Source organism: Neophocaena asiaeorientalis, unplaced genomic scaffold, assembly GCF_003031525.2.
Source record: "Neophocaena asiaeorientalis asiaeorientalis breed wild unplaced genomic scaffold, Neophocaena_asiaeorientalis_V1.1 scaffold188, whole genome shotgun sequence".
Lineage (NCBI taxonomy): Eukaryota > Metazoa > Chordata > Mammalia > Artiodactyla > Phocoenidae > Neophocaena > Neophocaena asiaeorientalis.
The window spans coordinates 2,734,095-2,745,493 of record NW_020174156.1 but is presented as its reverse complement, the minus strand read 5'-3'; positions in this window follow the sequence as shown (position 1 = coordinate 2,745,493).

The following is an 11,399-nucleotide window of genomic DNA, read 5'->3' as shown; positions in this document are numbered from 1 at the left end:
AGGGCTGATTTCCCCTCATATCCTATTTGTTTTTTTTTTTTTAGTTTTATAAAAAATTTACTGTTATTGATTTATACATCTTTATCTGACAAAAAGGATTTGAAGCGGCTGTCACTTTCAAGATGTATCATTTCCTGACACTATACCAGGGTGGACAATAGAACTAAGCTAGGGCAAGATGAGGATAAGTATCTCTTTCATTTATTTTGCTTTAAAAATATTTATACTCTATCTTTATCTCATACCCTCTCTTGATCATCTTGGTGTTCCTTTCAGATAGTCTGACCCAGAGTAGGTGCTCAAAGAATACATTTTGATAAGTGATATTTCCCTCATGGGCAGAAAGAAGTTAGACTTAATCAGGATTTTGAAAGCACTTAATTATTTGTTGGAAGCCACCGTGGGAGATCAATTTTGTTATATCCTCTGACAGTGTTAAACTTTATAACAGGCCTGTGCTTCCCGAAAGCAGTGACAGTTAAGAAATCCCACCACACATTCGTGTTTTGGAAATGGCTAATGATTGTCCAAAAAAAAAAAAAAACCATTGTGCAGGATAGAGTTAAACAGTCAAGGAAGACTTTATTGAAGACTATTGCAAGTAAGGAGAGATTGAACTCGTCTCTAATACAACAGGGGCAGCTGTGGATTTATAGACAAGAGGCAGGGTTAGCAAGTGAGTGGATGAAGAACTAACAGAAACTCGGGTAGCTACCAAGGGTGGGGAGATTCTTGCTAAACCGGCGTGGCAGGGTTCTTGTTACACGGGGTCAGTAGGCCATGCACGGGGCCTAGTTGAGAAGAGGGCCCAGAGGAGCCTGGCTAAAGTGCAGTTGAGGAGGGAATACTTGTCCCCACGAAGGACCATCTTGCTCTTGTTTGTTCTGAGGTAAAATCCACTCCATCTGTCCTCATGACTCCTCTAAGACTGGCAGATGACTCTTGTTTACTTGTCTCTATGAAACCCCAGGCCCTCTCCACCACCGCCCCCCCACCCTTGAGGCATTTCTCATTAATGAATCTTCGTCTCCTTAGTTGATTGATGCAGATTGTCTTTTCCAGTTCTGGGGCTGTGTCTGGGGGAGGGAGCGGCACCCTTGCCCTTGGAAACCTGTCCACTCCACCCAGGTATTATGGCCTCTCAGAGCCCTTTGTGCTCAGTTTCTGACTGACGATTTATAGGGGGTGGATTCAGTGTGTGTCAGACTCTTGCCTTCCCAAAACTGAATCCTAAAGGATAGCTTTTGCATGTAAACTGTCTTTGAGATTTCCAGAGGGCTCTGGAAAATCACAAAGAATTTGTTCTTTCCCCTTGTAAAAAAAAAAGAGAGATGCTAGAAAGAATTAGGCTTATTTGGTATGTTACCACCGATGAATTGCATGGAAAGAGAGATCAAACCAGAAGAGATACTCAGCCTTCTGTAGGTTACATTTGTCTGGGCAAAGTGTTAATAATACAGATATTTCAGAAATTGTATGCTGTTGGAGAAGGTCCCAGAGAATTGTCAGGGTCCTTGCTGTCCATGCTGTTTCTACCTATCAGAGACCTGGGATGTTTTTCTTGATAATTGACAACAACGGGATAGTGTTATCAGCCACAATTTCAGTTATTTTTTCAGTGTTAACTTGGTTGCAACTTATGTTGTGGGCAATTAGGGTATGTATGCCTCTGATGAGATATAATATTTTTGCCCCTGAAACCACTAGATCACTTAAACTACAAGCATGCATACATGCATACAAACTTTCAATAAATGTCAAATGACAACTACGTATCAAGCACTGTGCTAGGCACTAGCGGCCAGTCAGATTTATTATCAGGTTTATTCTATTGGTGAAGACAGATAATAGACAAGTGGTTAAAAAATAAGAGTTACAGACGATTTTTTATAAAAGAAAAGATGACGTGATGAAGATGAGAGGACAGGTAAGAGCAGTCCTGGAAGGCTTCCGAGGGAGGTGGCACAGGCTGAAATTGGAAGACTGCTGCTGAGCCAGCCACGCAGACAACTGGGAGAAGGGCCTTTCTACTTTTCTCTGATCTCCACTCAGGCTACACGCTGGGGTAAACAATGCTTTCCATTTGCTCAGTAAAAACTTTTTGCCTGATGTGGCTAGCAGGCTACTTTCAAGAATGCATTTACCTTCCCACCAGTTTTATCTACTGATCAAGAGTCAGTTGTATTTTTTCCCCAAATTTATTTATACTGGTTGTGTTGTTTCAATTATGCAAACTGATGAGATATGCTTTTACAAAGAGTCATTTCTATGAAAATTAACTTCAGTAGTATAGAAAAAATTTTCAAAAGGTGACTTGCTAAATTTTTGCTATCAAATTAGTTGTGTGGGCAAGACAACTGTCAGAGTTGGAGAAAAATTATAAAAATATGGAAGCATTTTTTGGACTTAGACTGCTTCACAAGAGTCTTTATGTTTTCTCACCAGTTAAAGAAATCGAAACTGGAAATATTTGACAGTGTGGTACATAAAGGCAGATAATGTGGAACTATAAAAAGTGGACCCACAACCAAAAAAATTGAATCTTGGCCCTTTATCAAATGACTGGAGGCGTGTACATTTATGTTTTAGGTTAAAACAAAAAAATATATATATATTTATACATTTAACATTAAACATTTTAACATAAGCTACCTATCATCTTTCTTTCATTCTATCTATTTATTATGTTTTACCACTTTAACTTTTTTTTTCTTTTAACTGACCAATCTCGGTAAAAACAAACAAACAAAAGACTACAGTATTTTTCTCACAAAAATGAGATCACCCTATTCATATTGTTTTGTAACATTTTTTCCTATTTACCATACTATGAACACCTCTCAGTGTCCATCAATATATTTCTATAATACAATTTTAGATGCCATCGTATTTCATGGTATGAATGGATCATAGTTTTTTTTAGCTGTTTATAATGGTCAGCTATTTAAGGGGTTCAAACTTGTCACTGCAGTGATCAGCCTTACATACACATATTTGCACACATCCTTAATAATTTTCTTAAGATGAATTCCCAGGTGAATTTCTGGCTCAAAGGCAGACACATTTTTAAGACCTTGGATATATACGGTTAAATTTTCCTCCAGTAAGATGAACGGTCACATGTCTTTTTGGAGTGAAATGTTTCTGAAGTTCCCTGAATATTTCTGAGGCAATGTGATAATGAGATGATAGGGTCTGCTGTTAAAGGTTATGTGCACATATAGAAATATGGAATTCAGGCCCCTCGAAGGACAGAAAGAATAAAACATAGCACTAAAAACAATAAAACATAGCACAGCAGCTAATACATACCCGGCAATTTCCCATCATCTGGTCAGAAGCTTGCTTTTGCCAGTTAAAGCCTTTATTTTGAGTGACAAATAAAATGCAATAGAATGTGAACTATTTTTGTCCTAGTGCTCCTCCCACTCTCTTCATTAAAATTCCTCACTGGCGGGCTTCCCTGGTGGCGCAGTGGTTGAGAGTCCGCCTGCCGATGCAGGGGACACGGGTTCGTGCCCCTGTCCGGGAACATCCCACATGCCACGGAGCAGCTGGGCCCGTGAGCCATGGCCGCTGAGCCTGCGCGTCCGGGGCCTGTGCTCCGCAAAGGGAGGGGCCACAACAGTGAGAGGCCCACGTGCCCCAAAAAAAAAAAAAAAAAAAAAAATTCCTCACTGGCTACCTCCACCTTTTAGTTTAAAGGTTGCCCTTCAGGGAATAGGTATAACCTTGCTTGAAGGAGCAATCTCCTTTGTCAGCACACCTGGCTCTCTTTTTGATGATGTCTGTATAAAATTTGTTACTTCCTTTTCTTTAATACGTGGTCACTTTAAATATCATTCTTTAAAATGTCTCTTAGAGACAGCCCTAGAGGAAAAATAATTGCATTAGTTACAAACACTGAGATGCCGCACAGGCCCAGAATGATATACCAGTCAGATTTCACACCTTTTCCTGACATAGCTGTCCCTGGATGTCTTTCGAGCTGATAATCAGGTTTCCAGGGTTTTCTTTCTCATTAATGGCCTGGTACTGTCAAAACCCCCATTGAGGGTGAGATTTATGTAAGATAGAAATTAAATTCCAGTGCAGAGGGGTGAGCCAGACACTGCTGCCACATCATCCAGTGATAATGCTGTCTCTTGCCACTCTGCTTTAAAACGATTTAATAAGGGCCTCTTTCTTGTTCCAAGCTCAAATAATGACTTCCATATGTAAAATTCTCTGTCAGTTATAATTAATTTCCTCTTTACTCAGTCTGCAGCTTTGGATATAAATGCTGGGTCATCTTCGGAAGCGAAATCTCTTAGGCATCCTGGAGAAGGAAGACATTGACACTTGTGGGAAGCTCTCTTCGTTCTGATGTGGGGAAGCAGCCCCTTGGGGGCCTTGAGTGGAATGTGATATAGGCCAGTGGAAGAGGTAGGCATGATCTTCTGTGGAAACACAGAGAAAGAAGTGACCTGAGTCCTTCTCGCGGTATCAGAACAGGCTCTACAGAGGGGAGGTGAGCTTTGACTGGGGCCTTGAAGGATGGGTAAGAGTGACGTAGGCAGAGAAGACAGGCAGAACAAGCACTGCAGGTGGAGGAAGACGGGGACAACCAGAGGGTAGGGTTGTTTAAGGAGGCAAAGTAGGTAGCTGTTTGTGAGATGACCTGAGGGGACCAGGCAGGATCCTCTCTCCAAACCTTTGCCCTTACTGCCTCTACTGTCATCTGCTGTTACCTTCATTAAATAGTCATTTAAAAAATGGCAAAGTCGGGCTTCCCTGGTGGCGCAGTGGTTGAGAGTCTACCTGCCGATGCAGGGGACACGGGTTCGTGCCCCGGTCCGGGAAGATCCCACATGTTGTGGAATGGCTGGGCCCGTGAGCCATGGCCGCTGAGCCTGCGCGTCCAGAGCCTGTGCTCCGCAATGGGAGAGGCCACAACAGTGAGAGGCCTGCGTACCGGGGGAAAAAAAAAAGGCAAAGTCTTTCTTGTTTTCAAGAATCTATTAAAAGGGGAGCATTACTGGGAGAAATGGAGGGTAGTAGGGACCCAGATTCTGCTGGAGTTGCTTTACACGTGCTGTCCCACTTAGTTCACTCAACCAGCCATTGGCTTTTGGTTAAGGAAACTGAAGGTTTTTGGTGAACAGTTGTCAAAGGCCATATCCCCTGGCAAATCATCAAAGAGTAGAACCTTCAAGTGTCTCGGCAAAGGCATCAGCAGGGAGGAGAACACGTTGCTGGGTGGGGCATGGTCAGGCATGGGGGCCTTGGGGTGCATCTGCTGGCCGTGCTGGTGTGGCACTCCGCAGAGTGGGTTCCTGGAAACGGGGTATGGGGTACAGAGAGGAGAGGTAGAAGGAAACCAAAAGAACTTGTCACACATCTCCCAAGGGCATGTACGCATCTCTCTCTTACTCCTTTAATAAAAGTTTATTGAGCATCTACTGTGAGGTAGGCAGTGAGCCAGGATTGGGGTGACAAGGACACGCTGAGGCAGGATTGTTACTCCTGTGGTGCTCACAGCCTCGTGAAAACATGAGCACAGATGTATCGCAGTTCACTGTAGAAGTCCTCACAGGGAGGTTCACCCAATGTATCGAGGTGGGAGCTCTGCTTGAGGCAGGGGATAATGTTGAGATGGACCTTGAAGGATTCCCAGGAGGTTTTCTGAGGAAGGCCGGTGGGGAAAGGCATTTGAGGAAGAAGCGGTGAGGATAAAGGTGTCAACTTGTGAGGGGAACGACGGATACGTGGAGTGGTGCATTCGGCGTGACTGAGAGAGGGTGAGGATGTGCAGTAGGGATGAAGGTGGGACCCAGACCTGCTTGTGAACGGCCTTAGGAGTCATTCTGAGGAGGGAACTCAACCCTGTACGTTTTGGGTTTTAAGGAGGAGCGATAGGATAGTAACCCTGGTGGCGATTTGGAGGGTAGAGCTGAGGAAGAGAGAGATTGGAGGCAACAGAATAAAACAGGAGGATGGTACAACGGCCATGGAAGAAGTGACGAGGATCAGTAGCAGTTGGAAAAGAGAGAAGGATATGGAATTCCTTTAGATTTCTGTATATTTTTAAAAGTTATAAAAGCGATTCATGCTCACTGTAGAAAATGCAAATGATGCATGTGTATAAAAGAAAAACTGGAGGTCCACACTTTTCACAGAATTATCCCAGCAAACCTGTATGAATCCTTTCTAGACAGTGTTGTGCTCTTTCTACACACACACGCACACACACACGCACACACACACATTGATATATGCATGTGCATAACCCGCCTTCTGTGTCAGTCCAACATTGGTCCTGTCCTTCCGGAGTTCACAGGCATCCACTAGGCTTCCAGTCATATGAATTTGAAGCTCAAAGCAGGGATTCGAGATTATGGGTGAATAACTGAAATATATCCACTCACCCCGCTCCATGGGAGACAGAAGAATCTTTGAATTCTTGTCTGTTCACCTCTACTCACACTGTGAACAAAATAATTGTTCCTACCTAAGCCTCCTCAGCAATCTAAAAGGAGAATCCAAGAAAATAGATTTAATGAGTTTCTGTTCCAAGTAAAATGTTTGGCTTTTTAAAAATTGGTGAATTAAAGACACCTTCTGTTGCCTCCTTGGCAGTCCTTACTTATGAGGCAGTGCAGTAGATATCTAACACCATCGTTATTATCTCTCTGTTCACAGGTTTTTATAAGAACCTCAATCTCTCAGGAGGAGTATTTTAAAAAGCAACTCCATGATGAAGAGGGACTAACTGTTCTTTTAATAGTACTAGGACTTGGTTTCCTGAAAGTATGTGTGTATATTCTCATTTGTTATTTTCACTTTTTTTTTTTTTTAGTTTTTCACTTTTTACGCGGGCCTCTCACTGTTGTGGCCTCTCCCGTTGCGGAGCGCAGGCTCAGCGGCCATGGCTCACGGCGCCCAGCCGCTCCGCGGCATGTGGGATCTTCCCGGACCGGGGCACAAACCCGTGTCCCCTGCATCGGCAGGCGGACTCTCAACCACTGCGCCACCAGGGAAGCCTCACTTTACATTTTTAACAGCTGTAATAAGGTATAATCTGTCTTAGTCTGTTTAGGCTGCTATAACAGAAGTACCCTAGACTAGGTAGCTTATAAACAACAAAGATTTATTTCTCCCAGTTCTGGAGGCTGGAAGTCCAAGATCAAGGCTCCAGCAGATTTGTTGTCTGGTGAGATGGCCATCTACTTGCTGGGTCCTCACATGGCAGGTGGGGGGGCCAGGGAGCTCTCTGGGGTCTCTTTTATGAAGGCACTAATTTCATTCCTGAAGGCTCCACCCTCATGACCTAATCACCTCCCAAAGCCTCTACCTCCAAATACCACCACATTGGGGATTAGGTTTCAACATATGAATTTAAGGAGACATAAACATTTGGTCTACAGCACAGTACATTCCCCATATTTATGCATGCACTGGACGTGTGTAGAACTGGGAAACATCGTTACAATCAAGATAGTGAACATGTCCATCATTCCTACAAGATGCCTCATGTCCCTATGTAGTTCCCCTCCTGTACCTTTTTCCTATCCCCAGGCAACCACTGATCTGTTTTCTGTCACTACGTGGTCACGTTAGGTTTTATAAACAAGGGAAAAAAATCCAACCAGTCAGGGAAAGGTAGTTGCTTACCCAAACATCCACTCCCACTCTTTTCCTTTTAAATGAATCCTGATTTATATCATGGAGGGCAGTGATATCTCTAGAAGATTTTTCCCCCAGCCTTCCTTGCCACTAGCTATAACTAAGACCTTGCCAGTGAGATGCAGGCAGAAGTGTAATATGAGATTTCTGGGAAGAGTGCTTAATGGGGGCTAACTTGGCTGGGGAAAAGGCATTTTTGCCTTTTCTCCCATTTCTCTTGCTGTTGTATGGAATGCATCTGTAATGGCTGGAGCTCCACCAGCCATCTTGGACTATGAGATGACCTTGAAAATGAAAGCTATTTACTGAGTTGGTGGAGCAGAGAGATGAACTTGCATTTCTGATGTCCCTATGATGCTTTCATACCAAACCTACACCTTCTGTATTTGGATTTCTTTTATGTGAAGGTATCATAAACCTGTAATTTTCTTAAGCAACTCTTACTTTGCTTTTATTTTCATATGCAACTGACCTTATCCTAACAGAAACATTCATACTTCTATGAATGTTTCTCATTAGCTTTCTCAGCAATGCCATTTGATTTTATTTCCATTTGAATTATATGCCTGATGTAGATTTATATTTATATTTCACTTTGACAGGGAATGGGTCAGTTTGCTGGGGTCAAGCCATCTCAAAAACAGTAGCAAGCAAGTTGTTATAGCAACTTGATTCCCTAGGCTATGACACGTCAGCTCCTCCGCCAGAATAAACTGCTGTACAGTTAAGAACCTTTTTACCGTAAGGGAATTTCATAATGCATGGCGCCTTCAACACTTTCGAAGGGGGCTGGGGAGAATCCTTCCGACACTCTTTCGCAATGTTAAGGAAAAGGAAGAATATAGAAGCTACAAACCTAGGCGGTAAAGAAGTGTCATTAGGGCTAAATAAGATCTTCCTAGAGACACTATTCCTTTCCTGACATGGACATAGGATATTTCCAATACTGCCCCGGCTTAGTGTACAGTGTCTGTTATCTTAATGTGTGTGAAACAGAGTCCTTGTTGCATTAGCCACCAGGTATAAGGCTCCATAGAAGACTGTGGAAGGCTTCACAGGCTTTTTTATGGACTGGGTCCTAGGACACATTCTCCTCACTTGCCTCTAACAACTTTTCTTTTGTAAGGCAACGTGGCTCATGCTGTAAGACGTAAGCTTAATTAAGCTCTGTTAGGTGCTGCCTTCCTTGTGAAAAAAGAGAAAACGGATGAACTAAAATAAAGAAGAATTGGCCTAGGCAAACATTTGTGCTGTTTTTCACTGGCATTTCTGGAGATTACGCTATTAAATCAGGAGAACGGGTCAGACCAGTTTGATATTTATTTTTCATTCCTTGACTGCAGAGTAAAAGGCTTAACTTATAATGACATAAAATCAACACCTACTGTGTTCCATTCATTAATTCTGGCATTCTGTCAAAAACATCTCCCAAGTTTCCCCATTTGTAAAAGCCTGAAGCATATTAGTCATGATGCCACTATATTCTAGATGCCTTTTTTTTTTTTTTTTTTTGCGGTACGCAGATCTCTCACCGCTGTGGCCTCTCCCGCTGCGGAGCACAGGCTCCGGACGCGCAGGCTCAGCGGCCATGGCTCATGGGGCCAGCCACTCCACGGCAGGTGGAATCCTCCCGGACCGGGGCACGAACCCGCGTCCCCTGCATCGGCAGGTGGACTCTCAACCACTGTGCCACCAGGGAAGCCCGTATTCTAGATGCTTTAAAAAGACTTCTGTAATTCCTCTCATCCCCTGCCTAGTACTTTTTAGTAAGAAAACAAAGCTGGGTACATCAAAGTTTGTGGCTTGTAAAGATGTCTTGGCGTTTTCTCATAGACTTTGGTGGTCTCTCTCCAGTTTTCAGTATTTTAAGAATATTGTAAGCAGTTTATTTAAAGGCGTGAACAATTTGGATACTCTGTGGCATATTTAACTCAGAGCTTCTTATTTATTTCAGCTTAAACTTTACAGGGGCTTATTTCAAAATAATATTTCCCCAAATCTTCATTATTTTCCCACTGAGCACATTTATTTTTGCCATTTAAAAAAATTTCTATGTAATGGATTTGTCTTGCTCTCATAACGTTTCTACCCTAGACGGTAAAGATATTTCCACTTGCTTTCCTTTCCTTAATTTTATGCAAAAATTCCTCTCATTTCCTTTACTCAGATCACATAACCATCTTAAGGAGAAGAGTACAAGACTGTTGGTTCACTGGCTTGGACACTGTAGTGAAACGTGGCGCAGTGATGTAGCAGTCCATCTCCCTGCTAGATTGAAAGCTTCTTAAGGTGGGAGGTGTGTTTATCTTCCTTAGCGCATTTCCTTCATCTGGAAAGTGCTCCATATACATTTGTTGAATTGATTAATAATGGTCCCAGAACAGAACTTGACTTGTGCTCACCAAGGCTGTGTTTACATAAAACATTTGACCTAATAATTTAAAAAATTGACATGACTAAATATTTATTTCCCTCTAAGCCAGGCCTGTTATGGTTGCATAGATACAATATTATGAGTTGATTTGACTATCTACTCTTGAATTTTTCACGTGGAGGTGTTAGAACCCAGTGTAAGGAGCCCCTTTTCAATTATTTGGTTATCTACTTTTCACTCTACAAACGCCTCCACCTCTTGACCTGGGATCAGAGAAGGTCATATTTTCCTGTAGCCACGTGCCCCAAGCAGGGTAAAACTGAGCAATAAACAGTTACTGAGGAATAAGTGATTGACACATACGGATTAAGCTAACAAACAGAGAATATCACCATGAACAAGTATGAAACTATCAAATTTATTTTTGACTTTTTAAAAAAAACCGTACTTTTTATTTATAATCTCTGAATTTCACACATCACCTTTCCTCAGCTCTTTGTGTACTTTTTTAATATGAGGAAGAATTGAATCCCACAGACCGAACGCTGAGAAGGGAGGCGGTGGGAAACAAGCAACCTTCTAATACCTGATGAGAGGCCAAAGTGGAGTCCACTCCATGCTGCTTCTATGATGAGCATTTCAAACGGACTCAGACTGCTGGCATCCCGGAAGAGACTTATGCCAGAAGCCTTGGAAATAAGGAATGCTGGATAGCCAGAGGCTGTGTGGGGCTTGGCTGCTACCTGAGCTGGAGTGTCAGGAGGGTAGCTGTTTCCAGCTCCGGAATACACTCAGAGTGAGTCACCTACCCGTTAGGGAAAGATAATCCTTTTCCTCTGATCCGATCAGAATGATAGTAACTATATATGTTGGTTAGAAGGTGCCTATCTTATAGTATTTTATAGGTGGAATTTTTGAGGTAAATGTATTACATAGATGAGTGAATTAAAGCTAATTTATAATAAATACCCTGCTATGAAACATCCAGAAACAAATTCACTGACTGTAATATTACCCACCCTCCAAAGTTTTTACTTACAATTCAAATCTCTGTTAAAAGCACCTGTGGATGAAATTACTTTCCAAGTAACTGATGGCGTGCAATAAGACAGCGTTTGTGGATTTGGACTGCTTTGACTCCTTATGGAAAACAAAGGTGTGCTGCTGTTGTTTATTGAGAAGCGAGCCGGTGTGATACTTAGCCATTTTCACTTCCACGGGCTCCCAGAGGCCTCTGGACTGACCTGGCCACCTATAGATAGGCACGTGGGATACAGTGTTTGCCAAGCTGACTGCAACAACTTCTCCCCTCCCTGTGTGCGTGCTCCTTTCCAGCGATTTCGATGCTCCTCCCGTTGAG